This window comes from Pan troglodytes, chromosome 4 (assembly GCF_028858775.2).
Source record: "Pan troglodytes isolate AG18354 chromosome 4, NHGRI_mPanTro3-v2.0_pri, whole genome shotgun sequence".
NCBI lineage: Eukaryota > Metazoa > Chordata > Mammalia > Primates > Hominidae > Pan > Pan troglodytes.
Window position 1 is genome coordinate 166,565,377 of NC_072402.2, and position 27,505 is coordinate 166,592,881.

At 42.6% G+C, this 27,505-nt stretch overlaps 1 protein-coding gene across 1 annotated transcript in view; it reads right to left on the bottom strand.

The window, feature by feature from the left end:
* SLIT3 (slit guidance ligand 3) overlaps positions 1-27,505 on the bottom strand; it is a 636,015-nt gene that overhangs the window by 226,096 nt on the left and 382,414 nt on the right. The gene's annotated exons all lie outside the window — the stretch shown is intronic.

Sequence of the window (27,505 nt, forward strand, 5' to 3'; positions counted from 1 at the left end):
TATCACAAGCCAAGAATGCAATTTAAAATTTTCTATTAGCCACATTAAAAACAGTAAAAAGAAACAGTTGAAATTAATTTTAATATGATATTTAACTCAATATATCCAAAAGATTGCCATTTCAAGATGTAATCAATATAAACATTTATTAATGAGATGCTTTGCATTCCTTTTTTCATTCCAAGTCTTTAAAGTCTGATGTGTATTTTACACACACCTCAATCTGGACTGGCCACATTCTGAGTGCTCAGTGATCACACATAGCTAGTGCCTACTATATTGGACAGTATGTTTTAGAATAAGGAACTTGATGCTGTAGCTACGCAGCATCTCATTGCCAAAGGAGGGAAAAAGTCTTCAGATGTTGGAACCAATCTAAGGAGCCCGATACAAGACTGCTTGGGGGTTCTGAGTATACAGATAGGAAATGTGGAGGAAAATCAGTCAAGGTTGAAAGCCCTGAATCCAGGGCAGCAAGCCATGGTTTAGAATATTCCATTCATTCAGCCATTCCTCCTGTGAACAGATACCTCTTTGCAGCCATAGGATTTAATCTGAGTTTTTCCAAACCACCACTCTTCCAGGGCTATCAGAGTTAACTGATGCTTCCAGTCCAAACAGAAGCTTTCTTCATTTAATTATCATATGCAACTCCAACTAAGGCTCTTTGTGTTCATGAAACAGCATTATAATTGACTGACCATCTCCAGCAAATGGGACAGAGGCTGAGCTTCTCAACAGCTCGCTAATCCCTGGGATTATCTCAATTTAGCGACAAGGCAGTTAGTTACATTAGGTGGGATTGGGGAGCTCTCATTATCAGCCCAATTATGCCCTCTGTTCTGGTCCAGGCTTCCCTGTGTCACTAAGTGGTCCAGGAAATATCAGTGGGGTTCCAACCACAGGCGTCTGATTCCACAGTCCACACGTACCTCATTATATACACTTCAGGGGGTACAACTGCGATTTTGGTGTCTTCACATTGTGTGCAGAAATCTGGTGCTGAAAATCATCTGATTGTAAAGATCTAATTAAGTACCTGAGATAGTCCCCTGCCAATTTTGGACCCAATGAGAAGTTCTGGTTTAATTTATCAACCTTGGTTGGGTGTGGACAGGGAGCTTGTTCACCTGATTCAAAAGGATGGAGACTGGCGTTTTGTTTGTTTCTTATTGTTTGAAGCTATGTGTCTGCCCAGTGGGGTTTGGGAAAGGGAACCCATTTCTATACAATCTATCCTCCTCTGAGGCTGACATACTGGTCCCCACCCCCTCTGTCCCTTTTCCTTGGCAGCCATCTGAGGCTTTCATCCCTAATTTGATTGTCATAGCTAACACTGTCAATCTGAAATCCAGTAGCATGTCTAATGCTGGCTGGACAAGGGGAAGGCAGGGGAAGGCAGGGGGAGGAGAGGGGGAGGCAAATTCATCTCAAGAAGTAGCTTTATGTAAATCGATCCTTTGGCCCGAAAGCTGGAGCCAAGCATTTGCTGATTAATTGGAGAAGCGTCCTTGTTCCCGTGTCTTCTTTAGAGAGATGGCCCAAATTGAGTCCTCTCTTCTTCACAAAGACATTCCCATGCCAAAAAGCTTTTGCAATTAGGAGATGAAATCTTGTGAGTGAGGGGGAGGTGGCAGGGGCAGGGGAGCGTTTATGAAATTGTTCTGAGATGAAGTGTGTGCATTTGGCCTGCTCTGTGATTAATTGCTGACCTGGGCCCCCTCATTTGCCTCCTAGGTCTGTGGCCTGATAGCCTAGGTTCAGAGGCATAGTATCCCATAGGTGAAGATCTACTTATGTGATAATTAGCAAAAATTAAGGGGATGGGGAGTGTGCTTCTAACATGTTTTTCTTAAATTTATATTCTCAGTTACCACTTGGGCCCATTTCTGTTGGTGTCAGGAAGGAGGGGAGTGAGGCTGATTGATTCAACCTCTTTTCTACATCCTCTTATCTTTTCCTGAAAAAGAAAGCTCAAATAAAATGGCAGATCCTCCATCAAGGTGGTCTTTTTTAACTCAGTAACTTGTCCCAGGGCCCTGTCAAATTTGACTTTATCAAAAAACCTAAAGGCAGAGTAGCTACCTGGGCACAGGAAAGAGTGAGTTTGGTTCTGGAAAGGTCGCTGGTTGCTTCACCGTGCCGACTATGGGGAGGTTGGCAATGTAGTGTTTTATGATGGCTCTCTGACTAAGTTATTAGCTTCGTGTAGGCAGGAGCATTTGCTCAGCATGAGGCCTGATGCACAGGTTTAAAAAATTTAAGTGGATAAAAAAAATAAGTGAACATGATTTTATGCCATTGCTTGGTCCACGGATGACTGAGAATACATCTCAAGCTATGGGAATCTTTTTTTCCCCCAAGTCCAGTTTGTCCCTTTGGATTACGAAGAGCTCTGGCTGTCCTCCTCCATCCTTCTACCTCTACAACCCTGGTGGCATACCATGCTTGAGAACTAATGCTCCTAGAACAGGCTTGTGAACTAAGGAGCCACAGATAAAGCCTTTGACGGGGAAAGGTTTAGTGAGATAAGCTGAGGTGTGGGAATGAGCAGTTACAGTGGGAAGGTAGGCTAAGTGGACAGATAACTTGATTTTTCGGAATACAGATTAAACTTGGCCTGAGAGGGTACAATAGATTTGGAAAATGCATTTAATCCAGAAAAGGGCTGTGTGCCTGACAGCGTTTCATCTCCAAGAACAACTTCTCCCCTCCTCCTTTCTGAATTCTGGCACTCATAGAGATTAGGATAATACAGATAATGAAGCTCAGGTACAGAAGGAGGTACTTTAAGCAACAGCCTCCAGGAGATGTTAGAAGAGGGTCATTGGCAGTGAGGAAGTTCTGATGATCTTTGGGATAATCTACACTGTGATCTGACTCCTTCCAGGCAAATTGTCTAAAAGCTCTGGAAACCCTCCCAGAGGCTGAAGATGTACAGAAATAAAGTTGAGGGTTGTAGTGAGGTGAGGAGGTAAGAAAAAGAGAGGAAGTCAGCGGGCTAAGGCACTGCAGTTTGGGAGAAGTTGAAGCCACTTCCTAGTGTCTACCCCACTGTAACCTTAAATTTTCAGCTTGATCATGAAGAAAGGATTCTTGGAACATTGCTCCGGATCTACCTAACCCTAACACTCTTTGTGATATGGCACTAGAGTTCCTCTTATGTGGCCCACTCTGTTCCACCGAGGAAACGTGAACATGCCAGGGCAGGGTGGGGAGGGGCTGTGCCTGGGCTGTGGCTGCCCAGAGGTTGGAGTTTGGCAGGCAGCACTGCAGCTCAAGGACATGGGACTTGTATATGTCTGTGCTTTCTTGTAACTTTTCAGAAGACCATTAAACAAGTGAAACCTCAATGGTAGAGGTGAGATGCTATCCTGGGGCCATCTGCTGATAAAATCAATATGCTTCAGAAAAGCTCAAAATTATCTTCCACCAAAGCAGGAAAGCAATTCAGCAAGAGATCAGCACCCTGAGTTGCAAAGCTGGCCTCCAGAAGCCCAGTAACGGATGAAATATATAGGAGCTTAAGCCATTAAGCTATGTTAATACTATAGAATGACGTTTCTCATCATGACCCCCTGCACTATTTATTGTTCCATTCAAAGCAATTACAGTTATTGCTAATAACTCACACCTGTGGATGTGCTGATATTGACTACAGGAGAATAGATGCTGTTCTCTTGCTTATTTATGTAAAAATGGATGCAGTTCAATAGATTTACACCAAGTTGGAAGTTAACACTAATAATTAATCCCAGACCTGCTTCTGGCCATTAGCCTGAAAGGCACTAGACAAGGGACATGAGCACTGGGAGGACCCAATGAACTGCAGAGATGAAATTCATTAGTGACAAATGTGAGACTGCTGCCACTAGTCTCGTGCCAAATAGAATCAACTCCCCTGTCCCCAGCAAAGAGAAAAGGACCTCCAAGGTAGGAGGCAGGGGGGCAACTTCTAAAATGCTTCCTTTGTGTTTCTGAGACTGTGCATCCCCTATAGCCCAGGCCATACTTTTCTTGGTAACTCAACTCCTTGCCTTACATGCCTGCTAGAAGTCGTGCCTATGGCCAAGACCCCAGGAGGCAGTGAGGTACCGTAGTGAAGGCACGGCTCAGGAGCCTAAAAGACCTCGGTGTGAACTCCAGCTTTGTCACTTGCTTGACTGGGCCTCAGTTTTTGCATCTGTATAATGCGGACCATGAAAATACCTACGTGCGGGAATTATTATAAAATAGTTAATGAATTTCGAGTTCATCACATGCTGTGTCCCTCATAAAAAACCAGCACTGGATAAGTACTGGTTCTTATCAGTACTTGCATCTGTTCAAGTCAGCATTCAACACTGTGAGTAAAAGAAAAACCCTGCCTTCTTGCCCCACAGAATATTACAGAGGAACACTAAGACTGTAAAGCAGCAACTCCAGGTCAAGTTCAATATGAAAGAAAGTAGTAATTGGTTTCCATTTGGCCTGTCATGCCTCAAAGCTTTCCTGGGGCCTGCAGGGAGACTCTCTCTCGTGGAATCTACCACAATCTCCCAAAGATGGCAAAGATGGGAACACAGGTTAAAGCCTCCCAGCCCCTACGAGGCTGGTTGGAAAATGGTTGACTGTGCAGCAATTGCTGTGCAGAGGAGAAGTTGGCAGGAGACTCCCACAAAGAGAAGGGAAAAGAAGGGGGGCCTGAAGGGCGTCGGTGGGACAGTGGGAAGACACTAGGAAGTGGCCCCTGCCCAAGCACAGGATCTGGGCCAAGAGCAGAATGTTGGTCCAGCCACTTCTGTGCAGGCTCAGGGCAAGTCAAGGCACCCTTCTGCCTTTCAAAGGAGGCTGGGGTCTGGGTGAGCTTCAAAGGGGTCTACAGCCACGCAGGAAAAGCCATCATTATGCAAGGTGGGAATGGGAGGTTCATTTGTCACCACTAAAACAAATTCCTTAGTTGTGGCTACTCTCTTTGGAGAAGGAAATCCTCACAACCCTATTAAACCTGTCTTGGGGCTTACATTTCAATGAAGCATCATCATTACTAGGGTGACTACAATGCACCCAGGGCATTAGGCATTGCAGGTCAACACTAAGAAAATAAGAAGACAGTCCCTGGGAGCGGACAAGTGGGGTGACAAGTATGATGTCACCTCTGCAAGTGGACCCAGCTGCTTGAGGCAGGACTCCTTGGATGTCTTTCCTCTTTTCCATCTCCAAACCCCATAGAGGAGGCTGCTCCAGGAGCCAGGGACAGACCAGAAAGTCAGCCTCTGAGTGCTGAGGGGCTGAGTCCATGAACGTGTGATCCCTTTAAAGATAGACAGATATAAAGATGAGAGAGAGAGAGACAGAGAGAGGGAGAGAAAGACAGTTAAAGAGGAAGACTGACACAGTGGGACAGAGACAATAAAACCAGAGAAAGCAAAAGAGAAAAAAAAGTCAGAGACTGAAACACACATACACAGAGACAGTCATTTCACAGAAGAGACCGTGAAAGGAAGAGACACACAGAGAAAGATACGGATGTGAGGCAAAGAGAAAGAGGATAGAGACAGGTGCATGCACACACACACACACACACACACACACACACACGAAGGAACATACAGAAAGAGACAGGCTGAGAGAACAAAAGTGAAAGGCCAAGCAAGTGTGGGGCTGGCAGACAGAGGCTCTTGCAAAAGATCTTAGCATTTGGGCTTCCCCAGGATTTCCTCCTGAGATTCCTCTGGGGATGAGGACGTGCCATCCTCCCTGGACCCTGCACCGAGCTCAGGTCTCTGTGCTTCAGCCCAGCCTTGTCCTCTGAGACACCCCCCACCTTTGCATCCAGCCAGAGGGGAGCTCCAGAACAGGGGGAGGTCGGCTGGGGCTTCCCCTAAGTTCCCATCTCTAGCAGCTCCAGTCCTTCCAGTCCCCCTCAGCTCAGAAGCCAGAGACAAGGTTTTGGCAGAGAAAACTTGTGGTTTCAAACTTTTTACATTACAAAGCGAGTTTTTAAAAGCTCCATAAAATTTCAAGGCACATACTTAATGTTCAAATTGCAGAATATATCGATTCCTGCCCATCCTCTAGTATCTTAAGTTTACCCAGAGGACCATTTTATTTAATTAACTTGGTGCTTTATTAATATAAATATTCTCCTATTGATCATAAGAGGGCCTGACAGGCACTCAAGCTGGGTATACATCACCTTCCCTCTGAGCAGCGCCACTTAGAGGAGTGGCTGGCTCGAAATCAAGAAAAGTGGCAGGAAGTGGTCCCCTGGGATGTCAGGCACAGATGAATCTATAGCATTTTTATGGAGGGAGACTTTTTTTTTTTTTTTTTTTTTTAAAAGATCCAGCTCCTCTCTTCTCTTAAAGCAGAAAGCATATGGAAATGAGATATAAAAATGGTCCTGGCTTAGCGTATCAATTAAGCATGTCAATACCTTAATTAAATCGTTCAACGAATGAGATTTATACCAATGAATATGTTTTATAGTTATAATAGCTTTTTTGGCCACTGTTCAAAATGTCAAATAAATCGTGAAAAGGGGATTAAAAGAGGACATAATTGACGTTCTGAACTGTAGCCAGTTTTTTTCTTCCTTTCTTTCCCTTCATTCATGTGATTTTTGGAGAATGTATATAAAGTAATGGGGCCTATAATGGCTTGGCTTTGTAAGAGTCTTTTTATCCTTCAATTCTAATCCTTCTTATCAACTTTTCTAAGTCTCACACCATTGAACCTGCAAACGCCCTCACTTTCTTCTGGTCCTTAGAGCTTGCTTTTTAATAACATGCAACCAGAGCTCCCTGGTACACCCACAGAAAGGAGAAACACAGCCTCCACCCTGACAAAAGCCCAAAGAAAACAGGGTATAAGGTTAAAAGACATTATGTGAGAAGGCTATTACCATAACATCCAAACATTTGGGTAAAAGTATTCTTAATCTCTTTTGTAAAAGTCAGGCTAAAAGCATATTTTCTCTAAATGAGTCAAGAAAGTAAAAATTCTGGCTTCTCTTTTCTTCTCCTACCCTTTTGCTCTTTCAGCTTTTCTAAATCATTTATTCATAAGTTTATTTCTGTAGATAACCACAATTGTATTCCCTTAAGAACAGAAAACAAAGAGAAGTTCTAGACAGGTGCAAACCTAAAAACATAAAAAGTGGGCTGGATCTGGTGGCTCTTACCTGTAATCCCAGCACTCTGGGGGGCTAAGGCAGGAGGATCACTTGAGGTCAGAAGTTCAAGACTAGCTTAGGTAACACAGGGAAATCCCATCACTATGAAAAATAAAAAATAGCCGGGCATGGTGGTGTATGCCTATAGTCCCAGCTACTTGGGAGGCTGAAGCAAGAGGATCACTCAAACCCAGGCGTTTAAGGTTACAATGAGCTGTGATCATGCCACTGCACTCCAGCCTGGGTGACAGAGCGAGATCCTGCCTCTTAAAAGAAAGCCCACAAAAAGCAAAGATGACAAGTACATGATGCTGGGCATTTGTACTACTGTTGTGGATCCCTTCCAATAAATCAGAGACAGAATGAATGAAGCTATAAGCATTGCCATGTAGGTTCAGAGTTATTATCTACAGTGATGATTGCCATAAAGAAAAAGAAAGAAAAGAGTATAAATTTCTTTGGGGCCTTCATGCAATATTTCACAAATATATTTAAAATCTTGGTTAAATGCTTGAGTTCTGAAACCTTAGCCAGGCCATTGGATGGAACATTGCCCTTAAGTGAGATGACAGGAAGCAGGAAGTAGGCACCCCTTGGACTTCTGTGCTCTGTGATGTCCCCGAGGCTCTGGCCTATGAGGCTGTGTCTGTGGCCTCTCACCCTTTCACCACTAACCCCCTCCCAGTTCCTGAGGAATGGTGGCTCCACACAGAGGCCCCGGGAAAAGAGAAGCAAGAATATTCATTCTCTGTGAATAGACATTTTGCAAAAGAAGGCATACAAATGGCCAGAATATATACCTAAAAACTGCTCAACATCACTAATGCAAATTAAAATCACAATGAGATATCATAACCCAGTTAGAATGGCTATTACTAAAAAGTCAAAAAATAACAGATGCTGGCAAGGATGCAGAGGTAAGGGAGCACTTATACGTGGTTGGTGGGAATGTAAATTAGTACAACCTCTATGGAAAACAGTATGGTGATTTCTCAAAGAACTAAAAATAGAACTACCCATTCAATCCAGCAATCCCACTACTGGGTATCTACCCAAAAGAAAAGAAATTATTATATAAAAAGACACTTATGGCCAGGTACAGTGGCTTATGCCTATAATCCCAGCACTTTGGGAGGCTGAGGTAGGCAGATCACCTGAGCTCAGGAATTTGAGACCAGTCAGGGCAACGTGGTGAAAACTCATCTCTACAAAAAATACAAAACTTAGCTGGGTATAGTGGTATGTGCCTGTAGTCCCAGCTACACAAGAGGTGGAGGTAGCAGAATTGCTTAAGCCTGGGAGGCAGAGGTTGCAGTGAGCCTAGATTGTGCCATTGCACTCCAGCCTGGGAGATGGGAGTGAAACCCTGTCTCAAACAAAACAAAACAATACAAAACAAACACAATTGCACTTGTATGTTTATCTTAGCACTATTCACAATAGTAAAGATATGGAATCAACCTAAGTGTCCATTAATGGATGATTGGGTAAAGAAAATGTGGTATATATACACAATGGAATACTATTCAGCCATAAAAAAGAATGAAATCATGTCTTTTGCAGCAACATGGATGGAACTGGAGGTCATTATTGTAAGTGAAACAAGTCAGACATGGACAAATTTCACAGGTTCTCACTTAGAAGTGGAAGCTAAACAATGTGTACACATGGACATAGAGGAGAATGACAATGGAGCCTCAGAAGCGTGAGGGGTAGAAGGTGGCTGGATGATGAGAAATTACTTAACGGGTACAATGTACGTTACTGGGGTGACGGATATCCTAAAAGCCCTGACTTCATCACCCTGTGATGTGTGCATGTAACAAAATTGCAGGCCAGGCGCAGTGGCTCACATCTGTAATCCCAGAACTTTCGGAGGCCGAGGCAGGCGGATCACGAGGTCAGGAGATCGAGACCATCCTGGCTAACATGGTGAAACCCCGTCTCTACTAAAAACACAAAAACAAAATTAGCCAGGCGTGGCGGCGGGCGCCTGTAGTCCCAGCTACTCGGGAGGCCGAGGCGGGAGAATGACGTGAACCTGGGAGGCGGAGCTTGCAGTGAGCTGAGATGACACCATTGCACTCAAGTCTGGGTGACAGAGTGAGACTCCATCTCAAAACAAAACAAAACAAAACCAAAGAAAATTGCACTTCTACCCCATAAGTTTATACAGATAATAATAAAAAGAATCTCCATCCTCAACCCAACAACCCAGTCAGTCCTCCCAGTTTGACTTCCTTTGCTGACATGATCTTGCCATGATTAGGGAAGAGGACCAACACCCCAACTATTACTGGATCCTATTAAAAAGGAAGCATCTTTTTTTCAGAACCCATAATTATCAACAAATTTTAGAGCTAAAAGATCCAACCATCTTGGTTTACAGATGAGAAAATTGAGGCTCCGAAAGAAAAAGGATTCGCCCAAAGTCATATAGCCTAAAGCAAGAACACAGGTCCTGACTGTGTGGAACACTCTGATCCTCCCTGTGTGTCTCTCTGCTGTATATAAAGAGGGCAGGGCGTGAGGGAAGTCTGGGTGGAGCAGCTGATCTGGCTAACCAGGCAGGTGCCGTCTCTCCTTGGCTACCTCTTTGCCATATGCCCTGTGACATTTGAATAGACAGTCCTCCTAGTGCTCTGCCCATAGTTGAAATGGATATTCTTTGAGATGGAGTCTCACTCTGTCACCCAGGTTGGAGTGCAGTGGCGCGATCTCGGCTCACTGCAACCTCTGCCTCCCAGGTTCAAGTGATTCTCCTGCCTTATAGCTGGGACTATAGGTGTGCATCACCATGCCCAGCTAACTTTTGTATTTTTAGTAGAGACGGGATTTCACCATTTTGGCCAGTATGGTCTTGATCTCTTGACCTCATGATCTGCCCACCTTGGCCTCCCAAAGTGCTGGGATTACAGGCATGAGCCACTGTGCCTGGCCTGAAATGGATAGTCTTTCTAGATCCATGTACCTGTCCATTCATCCAAATATCAACAAACATTTGTTGAATACCGTATGCCAGGCACAGTGTCAGGCAAAAGGCATAGGTGGGGAACATTATAGATCTTTGTTTATAAAGCTTATAGAATTGTAGGGAAGACAGACGTAAGAAAACAACTGTACAGATAAGCGTTTATACTTTTGTTACATGCTGTAAAGAAGTACAAGATGTTTGTATGATGGGAATATGCATAACAGGAGAGCTCAATGCATGATAAGCAGTCAGAGGAAGTACAGCTTAAACTGAGAGGTGAAGGAAGAGTAGGAATTATGCAAGGGAAGCGTGTGTGTTAGTGGGGGACTGATGCAGCCGTTCTCAAAGTATGGTCTCTAGACCAGCAGCATTTGTATCATCTGGGAACTTGTTAGAAATGGGAAATGCTCAGCTCTAATCTCAGCTGTTCTAAATCAGAAGCCCTGGGGTTGGGGCACAACTGCCTGTGCTTTAAATAACCCCTTCATGTGATGCTTATGAGCACCAAAGTTTGAGAATCCACTGGTGTAAAGCTTGCTGGGCAGAGGGGACACTGCACGAGGATTCTGAGGTGGCTGAGCACATGACATACATGAATTTGAGAAGCAGATGAAGGTGAGTGTGGTTAGCACGGGCAGGGGAGGCTGTTGAATGAGAATGGGGGTAGTGGCTGAGTGAATGAGAATGGGAATAGCGGCTGATTAGGAGGACAGGAGGTGATGGGCAGATGGGATCTTATTTGGATATGATCTGAGGACGAGAAGGAGCCATGGAAGGGTTTCCAGCAGGGGAGAGTGTAGTTCTTCATTGACTGTTGATGAGAATCTCTAAGCCAACATCACTCAATCAGCAGACCAACAGGCACAGGTTTTCCTTGTGCTGATTTGACGAGCCAATTAAAAAATAACTGATATTTCAGCTAATTCATATTTACATGTAAATTTTCATTTAAAAAGCCACAGACTGGCACTCTCTCACCATATGCCTCTTCCTCGTTCAGTTCTCTGCAGTGAGGGATAAGCCGTGAGTCTCCACATACACATAGGGCTGGAGATGAAAAGACAAGGAATTCACAAGCAGCCAGGCTTCCTGGGGGTGCAAACCTGGTGTCCCTGGAAGCTGAAAGTTCCTGTTCCAGCACAGTTTTCCCTGTCAGGGCTTTACTTATTTTGGCATTTTCTGATGAGTTATAAACCTCTCAGCACCTGTGTTTCATTTGAGGTGAGAGCTGGATCCCATTCTCTAGATCAGAGGGCTGAGGCTTTGCAGCATGATGCCAAGGTCACAGTAAGCCAGGGCAGGACCCCTGACTTGCCTGCTCTTTGTTCTACCTGCTCGGGCAAAAAGAGGACACCTATGGGGGCATGGAGTGAAGGACGGGGGCAGCAGGGTCTTCAGGAATGGTCCTTCTGCTGTGCATGCATGGCTGGAACACAAAGGCCTGTCTCTGGCCCTCCTGGAGGGCCCTGCCCATCTTGTTCCTTTCTTCTCCTCTCTGTTATTGTCCCTGACCTCCCACTATGATCCCCCTCTACAATTCATAAAGATCAGAGAATCATGGCGGTCCCTCCCAGCACCTCGTTCACTGGTTTCTGAATTATTATTAAATAACCAAATGTAGAATTGTTTTGTCAAATGGGCATTTCCGTAAAACCTTGATGTACAGAAATAATCACATTGAAGCTTCTCTGATCGAAGTGGGGACACTGGGTGGGATGACAGGGGAACTGAGTTTGTTGAACCCCAGTAGCTTAGAGCACTTTGATGTATTTTGGACCTTACCAACCCCTTCAATTTACTACTGCGGAGGCTGAGGCACAAGGTAAATACCTTGTGTGAGGCACTTGGCAAAGTGGGAACTGAAACTGAGGCCCTGTTGCCCCTGTGTCCAGCGCCCTCCTCATTCTCACTCCGCTCCCAGAAGCTTAGAGATGTGCTGAGTAGGGGGGAGACAATGAAGACTCAAAGTTTTGTTCGCCTGCACTTGCTGACTACCATGCCAACTTGGGGATCACACATTCTGGATTAAAAAAATAAACCTTTGTTTCCCTCCTGGACTTTTCTGCTAAGTTTGCTTCTGGTAGAAGACTGGTGAGAAGGTTCCAATGGGGGAAAATAAACCAAATAGACTAATTCTCCAGTCCTGATAATCAGTCTTTTGGTATTCACAGCAACAAATCAGCTCCCCTCAGAGAGGCAGTTATAAAATATCAAAGCTTCTGACTCTCCTCTGTGGGGCTAATCCAGAAAACCTTACTTTAGAAATAATAATAATAATAATAATACCTCATTCATCTTTACTTATCATGTGCTAGTATGTTTCTAAGCCTTTTGGCATAGCCTTCAATGTCCCTTTCTGAATATAGAAAAAACTCCCAGACTTCACTGCAAAATGCTAATTCCAGCTCTGGGGACAAGAATGACGTCAGGAAGGTGAACTGCTATGGAGATCATACATTTCTGATAGACATGTGTGTGCAATTAGAGAAACCCCAAACAAGAGGGATCAGGCCTCTGGTCTCTGGGGGAGGGCAGTTTGTGCCAGTTTCAGCAGCACAAGGACGCCCCAGGCTGCCACAGGAGTTCTAGACATTCCTGGGGTTTTCTCAATGTTACAAACTCACAGGCTTCTTTACAAAGATGGTGATATCCGGCTGGGTGTGGTGGCTCACGCCTGTAATCCTAGCGCTTCGGGAGGCTGAGGCGGGCAGAATGCCTGAGCTCAGGAGTTTGAGACCAGCCTGGGCAACATAGTAAAACCCCATCTCTACTAAAATAAAAATAAAAATAAAAAATTAGCTGGGCGTGGCAGCATGCACCTGTAGTCCCAACTACTCGGGAGGCTGAGACAGGCGAATTGCTTGAACCCGGGAGGCGGAGGTTGCAGTGAGCTGAGATCATGCCACTGCACTCCAGCCTGGGGACAGAGCGAGACTCCATCTCCAAAAAAAAGAAAAAAAAATGGGGATGTCCAAACCCTGCTCATCAACAGCGGTGCACCCATGAAGCACCATAAGAGCATAATCCCTTTCTATCCTTTTTCCTCCTCCATGTTGCTGGCTGATTGGGTGCAAATGTACCTAGATCCTCCCCAGTCAGAGGGCCTTTCTTTCTTATTTTTGTCAACACCTGTATGCTTGCTGGTGCAGCCTTCTTCTTTTGAAAATTGTTTTTTCATTATCAAGATATCCTTAATATTTTGTTAATCAGAAGGGAAGTTATTCAACAGTAGTGAAGTACGATCATGTATCTGCAAAAAAAAAGGCAAGGAAAGTAGTGTGTGACTATAAAATATGAAGAGTCATGGTTCAGGTCTGTACACAGACTCGGAGAGGTGAACACATCTACAGTGTGCTCATCTCAACTTCAAAACATCAGAAGCAGGTACTGCTATTCTGGTTTTACATATATAGACACTACAGCTCAAATACTAGGCAACTTTCCCTAGGGTACAGGGAAAAGTGGTATTGGAATTCCACATGTCTGTCTGCCTCCAGAAACTCGTATACCCCTTGCTGAACCACAGCGTTTCCTTGGAGGAGCCTGGGTTAGCATGCCTGCCCTGCCTTTCCACCATCACCCATTTAGAAAGAAGGAAATATTTAGGCACACGTGGGCACAGAGATGATGTCTAGACTTTTTGACTTTGGAAAGAAGAAGGTGGTATCTCCCTGATTTAATATTACCAATCATTCTGGAGTGCCAGGAAGCAAAGCATTAAAGGAGGTGAACGCGAAAGAGATACGAAGATCTATTGAGGACTCAGCTGGAGCTGTAGAAACAGCAAGTCCTGAACCCTAATCATCAGCAAGCCCGAATTTCCACCCCACATTCCATGGAGTCTGCAAAATAGGGTAGGTGGTGTGTTTTTTCATAAGGAAAAGATCACATTCCTCTCCCTACCTTACCCAATATTTTAATGTTCAAGAAAGGAAAGAAGAATGAAAAGAAAATCTGAACATACCGTACTATGCTATTATACTTAAAAATACAGTAAGGATTAAAACTGCCAGACCAAATTAAAACTAATGACTGGTTTGGTGCGACCCTTCCTTGCCTTTGCGTTGCCCATTATCTCTAGCAATAAAGGAACATCACAGGCAATTTATTGGGAGTTATTCTCAAATGAATTGCATTTGCTGAGAAAAGCACATTTAGCATTTGGTGATTCATACATGGGAAACATTATTGCTCTGGAAAAGAGTTTAAAATAAGTGAGATTTAGAGCTCAGAGAAAGAAAAAACAGAGAGTTTAATTTTCTTAAAAAACCTGCATCCATTATGTGTTTGTGCATGACTGTGAATTTGAATGCAAGTGCATCAGAAAAGGTCTGCTGAGATCCCAAACCGTCACAGGGGTTACCTCTACGTGGATAAGTGGCCTTGGGAGAAGAGGGTTTAGTGGGAATCTTCTATATATATATATTTTTCCGAAATAGAGGAAAAGAAAAATTTCTGGCCAAAAACATGTACTTTGTAACTCTAGATATTTCTGTATTTTAAATCATTTTAATAATAAAGTGTTTATAGGTTGTGTGTGTTTGAAAGTTGAAATTCAGGGAGTGATTGTATTTTTGAAGTGCCCTTTGTCCTTGGGAGCAAGGCAGGGATTGATTTTTTGTTTATTTATTTATTTATTTATTTGAGATGGAGTCTCACTCTGTTGCCCAGGCTGGAGTGCAGTGGTGTGATCTCGGGTCACTGCAATCTCCGCCTCCCAGGTTCAAGCGATTCTCCTGCCTCAGCCTCCCGAGTAGCTGGGACTACAGGTGCACGCCACCAAGCCCGGCTAATGTTTTGAATTTTAGTGGAGACAGGGTTTCACTGCATTGCCCAGGCTGGTCTTGAATTCCTGAGCTCAGGCAATCCACTCGCCTTGGCCTCCCAAAATGTAGGGATTACAGGCATGAGCCACCGCGCCCAGCTGGGATTTTTTTATACTTTCTCACCAGTCTTTTAAGTCTCTGTGCTCCACAAGGCTGACGGCAGCCTTTCTGCCCTACCTAGCCCTGTGTCGGTGCAGAGCCACAGCTTTGGGTCAGCTTGGAGGGGTAGTCTCAGCCATAAGGCCTCACACTGACAGGCTGACCATGAGAGCCTAATTCCTTTCTATCCTTTTTCCTCTTCCATGTTGCTGGTTGATTGGTTGCACATGTACCTAGATCCTCCCCAGTTAGAGGGCCTTTCTTTCTTATGTAGTAAAGTATAATCATGTATCTGCAAAGAAAAGGCCAGGAAGGTAGTGTGTGACTATGTTAAGTGCCATCAGTCGTGAGTTCTGGGTTTGTGATAAAATGAATGACTTCTATTTTCCTCTTTTTGATGACTGGTCATGTCCAAGCTTGCTTCAGTGACTTCAATGACTGAGTATTATATGTATGATAAAGAAATGCATTTATTATTTCCTGAAAGAAATACATATAGCATAGCACATTTTGGAAAACACAGGAAGCGTAGAAGCAATTACCTGTAGTTTTTCTATTCAAAATAACCACTGTAAATATTTTGCTTATTTCTTTCCGTCTTTCTTCTACGGATAAATTATCTGTTTATACATACACATGTATGTGTGTATAGAGAACGAGGTTTCATTACACACATACACATACAAGTATACATATATCTATATCTATAGATACATATATATATCATATATAGATATATATAGATCTATCTATATTTTATATATATTATATATATATATATATATAGAGAGAGAGAGAGAGAGAGAGAGAGGTGGGGGGTTTCATTTCATATTCTTTTTTTACCAAACATCACAAACTGGGTGGCTGTACACAGGAGAGGCAAGGAGACTTTCATTTTATACCCTTTTATATCTTTTGAATTTTGAATCATTTGAATGTAATGCCTATTTTCCAATAAATTAAAATATAATTCCATATTGCAGTAAGCATTTTCCATGCTGTTGCATTCTGAATACTCGTCTTTTGAAATGGTTGCATTATATTCCTTGCAAACATTTTGGAAGGGACAGTGTCTATGGCAGATGCTTAGCAGTGGTAGACAAGTCACCTGGGTTGTCCTGACCTTCTCATACCCTTGCCCTCTCCTAATCTGTCTGAATGCCATGCAGTCCACGGTTTGGTCTGCGGAAGAGTGAGGGCAGGTTTCCAGCAGAGATGATGTCACCCTGTGGGAATGAATTGTGATGTCAAGACAGATGAGCGGTGGAGAGGACGGGAGACACTGAAGAGCCTGAATTAATAGTGTCTCCAATTCCCAGACCTTTCGTGGACTGCACTGCTAAACTGAGAAGGGAAGCAGTGCTCTGGATTGATTGTTCCTGAGGTGGCTCCAGGGACTTCTCCCTGCTTTTAAGACAAGGGACTTTGGAACACCTATAATCAGGGTAACAAACTGCAAGGGAACAAGGCAAAGACCTGCACTTGAAAGCAACTCTGAGGACCAGCAAGCAGGGTTCATTACAGAACTCCTTTATCCTGAAATCATACGAAAAGTAGGCTAGACAATAAGGTTCACTGCAACCTTTATTACCCTATACCATCTATTACAAACGATGGAGGTGTTCAACTATTATTTCAACTAAAAATGCTTCTCATGGTAAGACCTGAGGAGGAATGGCAGACGTTTCTCACAGAGAGGTGCACACCTTACAAGTCCATCATAAGAGGGTCCTGAAAAATGCTCATAATGCCCACCTATCCCCTACTTGGATGTGTGACCTCCCTTACAGCTGTGAAGGTGACATGAAAACCACCAGGTACCCGCCAGGCTTCTTGCATTTTCTCCAAATAGAACAACTCAAAGGCTTGTCTATGCAGACCCATGTCATTCCCACAGGCCTGCGTCCTCCGGTCACACATCTATCATGCCTGCCTGCGTATGTGAATAAACAGCAGCTAGGACAGCAAGGGCTACCCCCGAGCTGCTCTCACACACAGTACTGATATTTTGGGCATAGTCCTACTTTTTATGGATTCCTCCTTTGCTTACAGCATGTGTTGGAAACTGGTGTTTAATTTGGCTTGCAAATTCTTTAAAAAAATCAGAGTCAACATTTTATAATCAGGAAACTCACACAAACATCTATCTGGATTTTTGGTTTCTTTTGCAAACTCCAGATATCCATCAATTTAGGTCCTCTCCCCCATGGCGCAAAGCTTAGTGGCAGCCGCCCTCTGTAGAAGGTACAGGCAATTCTTATTTCCAGTTTAGCATCGCCCACAGGAGTCCCTGTTGCCTCCTAACACTAAGGCCCCTGTGTCCACTGCCATTTATCATTGAGCTTGCATTGTTATTTTTCTTATCGTAGAGAAATAATTTTATTATGCCTGCCCAATTCACTCAATTACTTTACTTGAAGACATTTGAGTGGTAATCCCTGGCCTGGAGTTTTGAGAATAGAGCCTGAAGATTTATTTAGGCATTATAAGAAGAAAGAGACACAAAGAACAAAACGATGCCTCCTGCTTTCCTCTCCGCTAGTCACCAAACTCAGCTCCTCCTGGCAGCAAACCTGGGTTTCTGGTCTGGGTTTGAGCACGTTCTAAGGGATTGAAGTTCACCATCCTTTGAGCCAAGATCTCCGGACTTATCTCTTTAGACTTGGCTCTACTTTTCAGGTTCAAGTCTGAGCCACATCACATTTTAGAGAAACCTTTCTGTCTCCCAAAAGAAGCCCACCTTCCTTTTTGCACAACCTGCTTTAAATCCATTCACTAAATTTGTTACAAATCTGCATTTCTCTTCTTGTGAAACATGCACAGAGAGGTACGTGATTCCAAAGCTGAAAGCAGCACATCATCAAATGATTGTGTGCAGGACCAAACCATCTGGGCTGAAAACAAGCTTCTTAAAAGAATTGTCTTTTCCCCTTGATGATGGGTCACATTAGAGTATTTACTTCTTTGGCTGATTCAGGCTAGCTATGTAGTGAAGTCTGTGTGTTTACACAATATGGAAACTGAAGGCTCAATGTAACGTTCTCTTTCTGTTGTCATAGAGCAATCATCTTTAAGACTCAAGTGTCTAAATGAACAATTTCTACTATATTAGCTCACTCCAGACATTTAAAGAAATATTTTCATCCATAAACACATACATACAAATTTACATAATCACTTACATGCATCTGTATATTTACACACTCGCGCACACACACATATTTGGCCATATATCAATGATGGATTAAACCATCACAATTGCCGCCGGGCGTGGTGGCTCACGCCTGTAATCTCAGCACTTTGGGAGGCCGAGGCGGGTGGATCACGAGGTCAGGAGATGGAGACCATCCTGGCGAACACGGTGAAACCCTGTCTCTACTAAAAATTACAAAAAAAATTAGCCGCGTGTGGTGGCAGGCGCCTGTAGTCCCAGCTACTCCAGAGGCTGAGGCAGGAGAATGGCGTGAACCCGGGAGGCGGAGCTTGCAGTGAGCCGAGATGGCACCACTGCACTCCAGCCTGGGCGACAGAGTGAGACTCTGTCTCAAAAAAATAAAAAAATAAAAAAAATTAAAAAAAGAAAAAAACATCACAATTGCAAAGTGAGATGGTAATAACAAACATATCTGTATACTTGATCAGAATGCCTTCTGCAAAGACAACCTCTTTTAAAACACAGTTTATGCTTTGTGTCCTTCAGAAGGGCAACTAGAGCCCCCATCCCATGAGATTGGCATGTAAATCACAGCCCTCATGCCTTTTTGTAAAGAAAACACTCATGAAAATATTAGACCTTAGAAATGGGGAGAGCAGCCCACTGTTCTGTACCAGGTACGAAACCAAAAGCAGAAAAGCCACGTTTAAAATCAAGCAGCCTCTTGATGGGTTTGACGAATGCCAGCCTCCTCTCTCTGCCCATAATTCTCCTCTCTCTGCCCCTTACTCTCAACATCCCAAGACAAATACTGCACATTAATTAAATACAAAATGATTATTTAAAAACACTTGTGAAGGAATAATTATTGTGCATATAATAGATATATGTATGTTAAACTCCCGTGCACACATTTTGAATGATTTATGGGGTCCTGGAGCTGCCGGTAGCTATCCTATTAGCGTTCACCCCCACCACCCGACTTTTCTGCATGGTCTCTAAATGCTGGTGTGACTACCACACGCAAGAGAACAACTGCATTGTGGATTTAAAGGTACTTTCTATGACTTTTCATTAGCTCCCAGTGAATAAGCTTTTAATGAAGAATCTCTGATTAAAAACAGGGTTTCACAGTATCTAATTAAATGCATAGCTTAGGAAGTTATTTCTTGAAACCGGCTCGCCACATGCAAGTCATGTCAGCATAATGAAAATACATACATGCATTCTGGCAGCAAGAAATGCCATCATTTAACCATCCTTCAATTACCCTTCTAAATAATTCCAGTCCAAGATTTTGGAATAAGGAAGGTTTACGATTAGATGGCATATAAGATGTCGGGATCATAGCGGGAAAGCCAGCAGTTTAGAGCATAGCAAATTCAGGTTCAAGTCTGAGTCACATCACGTGTGGTTTTAGAGAAACCTTTCCCTCATGTGTTGTAGCTCTCTCTTGCCTCAATTATCTTAGAGAGTCTTAGAAAGGATTTGATAGAATAATGTTTTAAAACTGCATGAAACCTACACCGCATGAGTAAAATGTTGCCTGTGCTGAACTCCCGTTTATTTTTTGCATTGACTTTCACTTACACAACAATCCACTGCCATGTATGAAGTATACTTGACCTCTGAACACCACGAGCTTGAACTGCACTGGTCCACTCATACGTGGATTCTCTTCCACCACTGCCACCCCAAGACAGCAAACCCAACCTCCTCTTCTTCCTCTTGCTCAGCCTACTCAGCATGAAGATGAGGACGGAGGTTTTTATGATGACCCACTTCCATTTAACCAACAGTAAATTTATTTTTTCTTATGATTTTCTTAATAACATTTTCCCCCTAGCTTACTTTATTGTAAAAATACAGTATTTTAACATATTTTATACAGTGTATTATACATACAACAAAATATGTGTTAATTGACTGTTTATGTTATTGGTAAGAGCCTACTGTTAACTGGATGCCTTAATAGTTAAGTTTTGGGATAGTCAAAAGTTATATGTGGATTTTCTACTGTGCAGGAGGGAGGTTGGTGTCCCTAACCCCTATTTCGGTCAAGGATCAAATGTATATAGCATGCACCAGTTTTTTCACCTTCTCCCAACTTACCAGAAAAGAAAACCAAGGATCCAGGAGGTCAGGGAAGCTTCATGTCACAGAGCCAGAAAGCAGTAGAGTCAAGAATTGGAACTAGACTATGTGACTCAGGGCTCTGCCATTAGCTGCCTCTATTCTTACTGTTTCCTCCCCTACATACTTACATAGAGCCAGCAAAGTTTGGGTGTATATTACAAACATACTGAACACTGATCATGCATTATACACTTGAATCTTTACTATGTCTCTATGATGTATTTTATGAAGAAACTAGGGTTTGCCCATGGTCCCTCCACAAGTGGCCAGGCTGGGCTGTAAACCCATCTCCTCCCCACATCACCATCCTCAAACTTTCTGCACGGCTCCCTTACTTTGTCCTTCTCTCTCCCACTGCTCTGGTCCTGTTCATCCTTCTCCCACACTGCTCTCCCTCCCCTTTGTGCCATCCAGCCTGGATTCACTTGTTACAGCTCATTCGGCTTAGGTATTCCACCCTGTCTGGCTGGTTTCCTGATAGATTTTCTTTTGTATTCTGAGGCACTGAAAGTCTAGAAGTCCCCATCAGCCTTGAATTCCAGACCCCTGCTACTGATGAGTTATTTTTGGCCTTTTCTCCAAAACTTGACTGCAAGCTCCTTACCACTTGCCTGTACTGCCCATCGCACCTGGCTAAGTGCTCAGAACTTACTAGGTTGGTGCAAAACTAATTGCAGTTTTTGCCATTACTTCCAATGGCAAAGGGTTAGGGTTAGGGTTAGGGTTTGCCATTATTTCTAATGGCAAAAACTGCAATTAGTTTTGCACCAATCAATACATACGGAGTTCAACAGATGCGCCTAGTAAGGCAACTGGCTGCCGTTGGTTTGAGAAGCATTACTAACGCCCTCATATTAAGTGACCACAACACCAGATTAAAAAGAAAGGTACCATTAGCTTTTCCGTAACCCAGCTGATTTATTCAAACACTCAAACTTGTTGATAAATTTAATATTAAAGAATATATGTCCATGATTTAAAAAATAATCTGGCTGGGCATAGTGGCTCATGCCTGTAGTACCAGCACTTTGGGAGGCCGAGGCAGGTGGATCACGTAAGGTCAGGAGTTCGAGACCAGCCTGGCCAACGTGGTAAAACCCTGTCTCTACAGTGGCAGGCGCCTGTAATCCCATCTACTCGGGAGACTGAGGCAGGAGATCGCTTGAACCTGGGAGGCAGAGGTTGCAGTGAGCCCAGATGGCACCATTGTACTCCAGCCTGGGCAACAAGAGCAAAACTCCGTCTCAAAAAAAAAACAAACAAACAAAAACAAACAAACAAAAAATAGATGTAAAATGAAAAGTAAAACCCATATCTTTCTCCCCCACTCTGACCTCTGGTCTCTTCCTCTAAAGAGGTTAATATTTTCTTATATATCTTTCTTAAAAATGTTTATGCATATACTGGTATATATACGTATTATTTAAAATAAGCACAATTAAAAAATATACACACTGTTCTACATTTTCCTTTTCTCACCTAACTGTGTATCTTACAGTATCAGCACATGTAACTCTACCTAACACTTTTAAATGGCCACATACTCCTTCTTCATATAGATGTGCCATAAGTTATTAACTGGTACCCAATTGAAGGTTGCTTCCAGTTTTCTATGAGAACAGTGAACTTCAAGGTACACATGTCTTGGAATATTTTGTGAAGATAGTTTTAGAAAAGTTCCTAGCAGTGGGACTGCTTGGTCAAAAAGGCTATATGCACTTAAATTTTTGATAAATATATTGCCCAAGGGGGTCTCCAAATTAATTAGGTTGCACTAATCTTATTTATTTGGAGTAGTTCACATTGACTCTGTAGATCATAGTCCCAGAGGAAGGCCCGGAACTAGAGCTAATGTTGTGGGCAGCCTCTGAATCTGCCCAGGGTTTGGGAAAGATTAAATCATGGTCAGAGAGAGCCACATTGGCAATAGCAATAAGCTTTCTTCTACACACAGAAAATGCAGAGCACATGCTAAATGGGCACTTTCCACTAGCTGCTGCTGCTGTTACCTGGACTTTTCTGGGAACATCTCTTGGTAACTGAGGATGAGACCACTGGTCCTCCTGGGAAGTAGGACATTTGGATTCTATTCCCAACTCTGCCACTCGTTTTGCTATTCCACCATCAGCCAGTCCCTTCTCTTTTCTGTACTATACTTCTGTACTCTTTTCTGTAGTGTACTTCTCTTTTCTGTACTGTGCTTCTCTTTTCTGTACTGTAATTTCCTAATTTATGACATAGGTGATTGGACTTGGGGCTACAAACTCACATACTCACAGGGACATGGCAGACAACCTAATCCTGTGTCTGGGTGGGGAGGGTCGTTCATAAAAGAACACATGCCTCATCTGAGGATGGAGCCCAAACTCCACTGTAGAGGACACTGGGGGGTAAAAATGTAGGCTTACTGTCACTAGCCAGGTTTCTTTTTCTTCATTTTTTTAAATGCTAGAAACTAATTCAAACATTTTAAAAATTCTATTTATATTTAGTATATAAAAATCCATGAGTTCATAATAATACTCTAAATGTGAAAGCAGGCAATACGTAATCTGTCAAAAGAGGTAGCTTTTACCAATTCTTTATTCTGAAACTTGATAGTTAAAAGGGGGAGAATTCAGCTTTTATCCGGTCTTTCCCATAGTAACTGTACTTCACGGTAACCACATAGTCCGGGTTTCTGAACTTTGCTTTTCATATGAATTCTGACTAATATATTTAAACGAAGTGTGGAAAAATCATTTTACAACCTCTAATTAAATAACTGATTCAGGCAACAGTCATCAATGAATGCTAAAACCTTGAAGTTAAAGTTTGATTCTTAGGATGCCAAATTATCAGTGACGGATGATTGCTGCTAGTGAGGGTAGACAAGCGACTTTACAATAGAGCAATTGATCAATCTCGGCATGACAACAGTGAACCAATCGAGAGGTTCCTCGTACGAATTGGTTCGCTGTTGTCAGGCCAAGATTTACCAATCCCTGTATTGTAAAGTTGCTTTTCTATCCCAATACATTAATAGTTGTTATAAAACAGCTTATATATAAGCTATAACTTTAAATATATTTAATGTTTTATTATGCAAACATATCCAAAATATAATTTCAACATATAATCTATTTAAAATTGTTAATGAGATATTATGCATTCTTTTTTTTTTGAATACTGTTTTGGAAATCCACTTTGCATTTTATACTTACAGCATACCTTAATTTGGACTAGCCATATTTTATCTGCTCATCAGCTACATGTGTCCAGAGGCTGCTGTATGGAACTGCATCGTTTTGGACAAAAAGAGGCCTAACAAGTAAATGTCATGTGTGAACTGTGTATAGATTGTAGTTTAAACAAACCAATTGTTGGAAAACATTTTTAGGACAACTGAGGGACTTGTAATATGGACTGTATATGGGATGACACTCAGGAATTAATATTCATTTTGTTAGGTATGATAATAGTGTTATGGTTTTCTTTTTCTTATGATACTTTAAGTTCTAGGGTACATGTGCACAATGTGCAGGTTTGTTACATAGGACATATTTTTACTTTTTGGTGGGGCATACTGAAATATTTAAGAATAAAGTGTAACAATGTCTGTAATTTAAAATGGCAAAATCACCACCACCACCACACAAATAGCAAAATATTTACAATTGTTAAATCTAAGTGATGGGCATATGTGGAGCCCACATTTGAGTGATCTCTAAGGCTCTTTTTAGATGGAAAATGTTAGAATGCCAGCTGCATATTCTGCCTCTGAATGTCATTGCTGTAGGAAGGGAGACACACACAGAGCAAGCAGCACACTCTTAATCCAACACAGCTTTCTCCTCTCCTCTGGAGGGAAGGCCTGGGAGAACCTGCAGCTGTGGGAGGCGCTTCGCTCTGCAAGACAGAGCTGCTGCCGAGGCATCAGGACCCAGAGAAGACAGGTCCCAGCCAAGTGCGGAGACAAAGGGGCGGGGCCCTGCAGGCGCCAAGCACGTCACTTACTGGACTCAGCCCGGATGCATCCAGCACTGTCCTTCATTAGCACTAATGGAATTTCAAGGTCAATGACCAGTTATAAACATCAGCCCTAAATTAAGTGTATCCCAGGCTCCTTGCCCAGAGGATTATTTCTTTTTTCTTAAAAGCCAAGTTGCTTGGGAGTTAGGAGAGTGTCAAAAATACAGTTAACCTTTCAAGATAAAAACACTATCAATTCCATTGATTTAGATCACAACTTGCTTCCATTTAACTCATCAAAAAGGATTGCCAATTTAAAAAAATAATGTATTTCTCAGTCTTAAGGAGATTCTTCTTCTTTTTTTCTCCTTCTTTCTCCAGGCAACTTTTCTTTCAGCTCCACTGGGGAAGCCTTATACAGGTAGATTGACTTGGGGCTGGCTAGATTGCTGACAACACCAAAATGCTGCACACCTCACCCACGGTGCTTTGTTTTATTGATAGCGGCGTCTCTCCCTGTCATTTCTCCCTCTCTCCTTCTGAACAGCTGGGAGTTCCTTGTCATACAACATGACTAATATGTTCAGCTTCAGAGGTACAAAGGAGACGGAAATAAATGAAGGGATTGCTAAATAGGAGTTTTTCTATCCCTCTAGTGGGATGATGAGTAACTAGGAATAGACAGCGACCCAACATCATTGCATAATAATCATCAGGTTTAGAATCTGAGAGACTTGAAAAGAATCAGAAATCAATACCCTACCTAAGATCAAGTGGAGGTGAGCTTTGGTTCCCAGACCAGAATCAACAGCAATTCCTAGCCAAGTCCTAGTCTTACTATACCTTGAGACTTACGAGTTGGATTTTAACTGCTCTGAACCCTTCCTGCTCTGCTGTGGTCCTGGGCATTGTGTCTCAGCCCCAGCTTGTGTTCTTGCCTACCTCTGAATCTGTGTGTGGCACTACAGGCATGGAAAGAACTGGTCCCCTGACATAAATCTCAGTCAAATCCCTTGTTTTTTATTGATATTCCATGCTGAGGAATTCCAACCAGTACTCCAAACAAGACACATCTTGATGCAGATAGTAATAACAATTTTTTACAAGACTCTGTATTAAAGAAAGATGGCCACAGCCCTTCCCCCTGCTTCTGGGGTTCCCTGTCAGCCTTCTCTCTAAAACCTGGAGTCTGTTGTAATGTTTCCTATTTCCCATCAAAAAACACAAAGCCAGTATTGCTTTTATGTCCATATTATCTCTAGAAGTATACCCTCCAATCTGGAAGGTTTTGGCCATTAAAATCTAATTCCTCTTTGGAGAAGCCAAGGAAACCTTCGCAGCAGTATTGTGTGATTCTTTTTTCCCCAGGCTGAAAGGGTTAGCTTTATCAAGCTAATACAATCTTCTCTCCCAGGACAGACCAACTCTGACTTAAAACAATCTGTGAATAAATAGCTCAACCTTCCCCCAAGTCTCTCTCCCTTCATCTCAGCAGAAGAAAGAGGGAATATGGATTATCATTTTGATTACAAATATATTTCTATCTAGAGGAAGATCTACAAAGAGCTAAAGTCGCCTCTATAAATTTAAACAGTCTTCAGTTAGCCCCGAAGAGTTAAATCCTCTTCTCCCTCTCCCTTTTTTTCCCCAACATCCTGGTGCTTCAGAGATGTTATATTAGACAGATGTCAAGTTGATATAATAAACAGCAATGCCAAATCTAATGAATTAAGGGAAAAGAGAACCACATGCTGAGATTTTCAGATGAAATCAGGTAATGACAGGGAAGAAAAATGAAGCTGCATTTAAAAACGACTTGAGAGTCCAAAATTCAAGGTGTGGAGAGACTCATAGCAGGAGAAATTTCAACTGCGCACTGCATTCATCTTACATATATATGCATTTCTGCCTGATGTTCTGACTTGCATCAGAACAAAAATAAAATGAAATTTAAAGGGCCCCTGGGGCTAGTAATACTTTGATAAGGGAAGTTGGTATGTCAGTTGTCACTGAGGGCCCCAGCCTGTTTGTCAACGGCTGCACTAAGGTGAGGGTTTGAGAAGACATTTTATAAGAGGTTTGTGAACCCGATTTGTGTTTCTGACAACTTCCTTGCACTTGCCATTTATTATGCTCAGGTGGAAGAATTCAGCTCTTAGTAGTTTGGATCCATAAACGGACATGTGGCTATGGCCTCCCTAAGCATCAATGAGACAGTACAGCATTTGGGGCTTGGATAAGAGATTGCTCTTCTTAAAGTTCTTCAGGAAAGGAGACATTACAGCTTCAGTGACACATTCAAGGTTATACGTGGATAATAAAATTCTACTTTTTGTCTAGCTCAAAGAACTCTGGATTTAATTTATGTGTTTCACTTCTTCTTAAAAATTTCTGCAGACATACCAACATCCTTCTTCAAAGTCAAAAAATCCTCACCATATATAACCACTTAGCAATACCTATTTATACATAAAATGTTCATGCCCTGTGCCCCAGACATTCCACTTCTGGAGATTTTATCCTATAGATATACTAGTAGTAATGTGCAAAATACACATAGGATACTTTGGGAGGCTGAGGCGGGTGGATCACGAGGTCAGGAGATTGAGACCATCCTGGCTAACACGGTGAAACCCCATGTCTACTAAAAGTACAAAAAACTAGCCAAGCGTGGTGGCGGGTGCCTGTAGTCCCAGCTACTCGAGAGGCTGAGGCAAGAGAATGGCGTGAACCCGGGAGGCGGAGGTTGCAGTGAGCCGAGATCGCGCCACTGCACTCCAGCCTGGGGGACACAGCGAGACTCCATCTCAAAAAAAAAAAAAAAGAAACATAGGATATACACAAACAAAATGATGTTTGTTGCAGCATTGTATTAGCAGTACTAGAAACAATTTAAATCTCTATCAATGATTGCCCCATTAATGTTACACTAAATTCTAGTGCACTTAGCTACCAGGACACCATGTAGTTTTTAAGAAAAAGAATTATGTTTTGAGATGGAGACATAACTATGATATACTGTTAAGCAAAACAGTAAACTTTAAAATGGGGTGTAATCTGATTCCATTTGATTCTGCTGAGAAACTCTCTGGAAAGAGACTTAAGCTTTTAATAATGGCTACCTCTGTATAGAAGAATATGGGGGTGGATGGGAACTGTTGTATTGTAAAATTAGGTAATATGTAATTTTTTTTAAAAAAAAACAAAGA